This window comes from Pistacia vera, unplaced genomic scaffold (genome assembly GCF_008641045.1).
Source record: "Pistacia vera cultivar Batoury unplaced genomic scaffold, PisVer_v2 Contig1249, whole genome shotgun sequence".
Taxonomy (NCBI): Eukaryota; Viridiplantae; Streptophyta; class Magnoliopsida; order Sapindales; family Anacardiaceae; genus Pistacia; species Pistacia vera.
In genome coordinates this window covers 124575-129711 of record NW_022195302.1, presented here as the reverse complement: position 1 = coordinate 129711, position 5137 = coordinate 124575, and the positions used below count along the sequence as shown (strand labels likewise).

The 5137-nt window shown below is 35.6% G+C and overlaps 1 pseudogene; it reads right to left on the bottom strand.

Annotated features, from left to right (window-relative positions):
- Positions 1–3070: 3070 nt before the first annotated feature.
- Positions 3071–4739, bottom strand: LOC116119219 (annotated as a pseudogene).
- Positions 4740–5137: the final 398 nt, after the last annotated feature.

Sequence of the window (5137 nt, the reverse complement as noted above, 5' to 3'; positions counted from 1 at the left end):
ACAGCTGCAATCATGCAGAAGGATGCAGACTCAGAAATGCTCAAGCTGTGGCATATGCGTTTGGGGCATGCAGGTGAAAAAGCCTTACTTAGTTTGGTGAATCAAGGCTTATTGAAAGGTGCAAAGACTTGTATGCTGTATTTTTGTGAGCATTGTGTTTTGGGAAAACAGACAAGAGTGAAATTCGGCACCGCAATCCATAATACTAAGAGTATTTTGGATTATGTTCATTCTGATGTGTGGGGACCTACCAAAACAACATCTTTGGGAGCTATGCACTATTTTGTCACTTTTGTAGATGATTTTTCCAGAAGAGTTTGGGTGTATGTGATAAAAACTAAAGATAACGTACTTGGTGTTTTCCTTAAATGGAAAAAGATGATTGAGACTCATACTTTCATAAAGATCAAGCAGCTACGTACAGATAATGGTGGGGAGTATCGTAGTGATCCGTTTTTGAAAGGTTGCCAAGATGAAGGAATAGTACGTCACTTTACAGTGAGAAATACACCACAGCAGAATAGAGTGGCAGAACGCATAAATCGAACTATACTGGAGAAAGTTCGGTGTATGTTATCCAATTCTGGGTTGGGCAAAGAGTTTTGGGCTGAGGCAGTTATATATGCGTGTCATCTCATTAATCGTCTACCATTAACTGCAATTGAAGGCAAGACGCCAATTGAGGTATGGTCTAGAAAACCTGTTTATGATTATGACTCTTTACATGTTTTTGGTTCCATTGCTTATTATCATGTGAAAGAGTCTAAGTTAGATCCTAGAGCAAAGAAAGCAGTATTTATGGGGATTACCTCAGGTGTGAAAGGATACTGTCTTTGGTGTCCAAGTTTGAAGAAAATACTGTTTAGTAGGGATGTGACATTTGATGAGTCTTCTATGTTAGAACAGAAAACAGGAAGCCAGATGAAGGTTTTCAGTACTCTGCAACAGGTGGAGCATACTTGGCAACATGTGGAGTTTGAAACAACAGTTGAACCAGATAGTGTCCACAAGACAGAAAGTGATTCTGAGGTGACTAATGTGGATATTATAGATGAAAAGGAGATTTTACCCCAAGAATCTCATCAGCAACAGGAATCGATTGCATACAATAGGTCAAGACGAGAAATTCGCAAGCCTACTCGTTTCGCTAATATGGTGGCTTATGCACTTCTAATCGTAGGTGATGATATTCCTACTACTTATAAAGAAGTAGTTAGGAGTTCAAATTGTGAATCATGGAAACTGTCCATGAATGATGAAATGCGATCCCTACATAAGAAGGCGATTGGGTGCAAATGGGTGTATGCAAAGAAGAAGGGATTCCTAATAGAGAAGATGTTCGGCACAAGGTTAGGTTGGTAGTAAAGGGATACGCTCAAATGGAAGGATTTGATTACAGTGAAGTGTTTTCTCCTGTGGTAAAATATTCTTCCATTCTAATTTTGCTAACCTTGGTGGCACAGTTTGATTTTGAGCTAGTTCAATTGGATGTGAAAATCGTGTTTTCACATGGTAGTTTGGAAGAGGAAATCTACAAGACTCAGCCAAATGATTATAGGGTTGCTGGAAAGAAAAATTGGGTTTGCAAATTGAAGAAATCGCTGCATAGTTTGAAGTAGTCACCAAGACAGTGGTACAAACGATTTGATCAATGTATGATGGGCCATGGGTACACAAGGGCTGATATTTCACAAGCAGTTAGTATGGTGAGCAGGCATATGCATGATCCTGGTAAAGGACATTTGTAAGTTGTGAAATGGTTTCTACAGTATATTTTATGTACTATAGATATTGTTTTAGTTTTTGTGTGGGATTATATTGAGAATGGGAAAATGACTCTCCAGAAGATTGGAACAGAAGATAATCCTACAGACATGTTGACTTCAGTAGCGACAAGGGTCAAGTTCATTTATTGTTTGAACTTGATCAACATCCTACGAGCTTGACTGTGCCTTTTGGCGCATTTGAAGGTGTTGCAAAATTTGATAGAAGAATACAAAACTTTGAAGATTTGCTAATTCGCCAAGGTGGAGATTTGTTGGAAAAATGGCTCATTTAGCAAATCACATGGGGGTAGAAGTGATACTGGAAAAAGGTTTAGGGACTTATATGTAATAGGTCAAAATGTTAGTTTGTCCCACATTGCTTGGGAATGAAAAGTGGGAAACTTTTGGGGTCTATATATAAGGACCTAAATCATTGTTATTTGTATCCCAAGTTGTAATTCCATTATACTTCTTTTGTTTAGGGTTCTTTCTTTAAGGACTCTTTAGTTTATAAGTTTTGTTGTATCTCCCCTTTGTTTTGGGTATTTATTGTATTGCCCAAAAATTTGTAATGTTTTGGAGATAGTGGAATTTTCTTTTGCAGCGCCCGAGGACGTAGGTTTCAATACCGAACCTTGTTAATTCCTAGTATTTTTTATTTTTGCATTTAATTTTGGCTATTTATTTATGCTTTACTACTTGTTACTATTATATTCACTAGTTAGCGTTAGAGTTTATGTTTTCGTTATATATATATATATAAAAGAGACTATCATGTGGGATTTAAAAAATAAATAAATGTTAAATATCAGACACGAAATAACCGTAATATAGCTAATTGTACTCATAGTAAAATGGTATACAAAACTATAACACTTCATCAATTGTGTTTGATTGTCATTCACAATTGCCTAGATATCCATGTGAGTTTAGCAAATGAAAATAAATGAATATCAAATTTGGTTGGTGATCAACAGAACCGAAATTTGAATAAAATCAAGGATGAAATGAATAAAGAAATAGAACCAGATTCCTTGCATTGTATCATAGTAAAAAAATTATATATATAAAACACCAATGGTTGATGTCCCACCATTTTTGCTTGTTTCATTTACAATGTACGGTGAATAAAAGTTGTCGGTGTTACCTTCACTTTGCATTTTTGGCAAAAATCAGTTTGCCAGCTTTCCTGTTCAATACTAGAACCCATTTAATCCATGTTTTTCTTTCAGGAGGTGTCAAACCTATACATAACATAAGCAATGTGCAACAGTCTCCATCTTCTATTCAGCAGCTTGTTAGACCAAGATTGCTCACCATTGAGGCAGGAAAAGCTTCGATTTGACTTTGCCCATGGAATCACTTCCTAAGTCCGTTTACATCCATGTTGCTGAGAGATAATGAGAATGCTTGAAATCTTGAGTTATCTAACATTTTTGGCTCTAGAGATTATGTCGTACATAGAAACTGGTGGTTTTAAACCTGACTTTATCATCTCATTAAGTAAAACCTCAGCCTCTTGCCACTTCCCGTCCATGCAAAAGACACCAATGGTGGAGCTATAGCTAGCAACATTTGGAACAAGTCCCTTCTCATCCATTTCTTTAAGCAACCTGAAGGCCCTATATGAGTTATCCTCTTTGCAATACCTGTGAATCATCATATTATATACAACATCATTCGCCTCCAACTGCATCTCACTCACTGATTTGAATAGTTTTGATGCCTTTTTCATATTGCCTTTCATACACAATCCATGGATCAAAGCACCATAGGTGTAAAGATCTGGAACCAAACCAGCCTTCTCCCCTTCTCCATGAAGGCATGTATCTGAAAAGCTTTCTCCATATGATCGGATCAAGCAAATGCATCTATTTTAATTGTATAAGTAACTTAGGAAGGAGTTATGCCCCTCTCCTCCATCTCCCTAAGTATATCAAAAACTCTACCTAAATTTCCTGCTCTACAAAAACATCTCATTAGAACATTATAAGTCACTAAAGATGGAGAATGACCATTTGACTTTAATTGATCAAAGAATGTCAAAGCCTTGTCCAATTGCCTAACATTACAAAGCCCATCAATTATTGTGTTATATGTGATTAAATTTGGACTAATAACCTCTGATTATGACTCTTTACATGTTTTTGGTTCCATTGCTATTATCATGTGAAAGAGTCTAAGTTAGATCCTAGAGCAAAGAAAACAGCATTTATGGGGATTATCTCAGGTGTGAAAGGATACCGTCTTTGGTGTCCAAGTTCGAAGAAAATACTGTTTACTAGCTTTTCTCATCTGATAAAATAACCTCTTTGCCTCCTGAATCCTCCTCACTTTACATAATCCACCAATAAGAGTGTTATATGTAACCACGTTGCAAGCAACAACTCTTTCACGCATTTCATCAAACAGTTTAAAACCTTCACTTATGTTTACATCATTGCAATACTCATCAATCAAACAATTGTCAGTATACAAGTTTGGTGACATCCCATTAAACTGCAATTTCTCATATATCTCAAGCCCATCCCTTTTAAGGCCTTTTTTAAATAACCTACTAATCAAAACTGTGTAAATGTACTGATTAGCAACCAAACCTAGCTCACCCATTTTATCAAACAACTTTTTAGCTCTCTCGATATCACCATTTTTACAACACCCATCAATCAAAGTAGTATATATACCAACATTTGGAGACCAACCCAAATCCTCCAGCTGATGAAAAACCTCAAATCCCTTGTTCAAATCACCAGCCTCACAAAATCCCTTATTCGTTATCCCAAAACTATAGGCATCCAATTTAACCCTACATTTATTCTCACTAAAAAACAACCAATTCTTCTCAAAACAAGCAGATTTGATAAGAAAGCTTAACAGATTATTAAACAAGTTTGATTCAGGTACAAGAACCTTATCAACCATTTGATTAAAATAAAACAGAGCTTGTTCTACTGGCAGAGATTTTAAGATCATATCTTTATATAAAACATAAAGTATGATTTTTTATATGTAAAAAACGGTGATACTTTTTTAAATATAAATATTTTTAAGGTTCCTTTAAAATACAATAGTGGGTTTGCTTCTATTTACGTTCCAGCATCAATGATCTCAACAAAATAAAGCAGTTTGTGGAGTCAACTCTACGTTAGATTCTCTCTATAAAATAAATTCGTTCACATGGCGAAAGAAGTATTTTATTTTTTCTAAAATAAGTTGTTTATCACGATCTTTAATTGCATGAAAAAACACCCAAAGAACAAGCACATTGAAATTCCAATCTACTATCGAATACAAGTGTAACAGGCCTGAGCGGGATTGCAAATAGCTATTATGTAAAACACATCGTTTTAATACAATCATTAAAGTCCAAC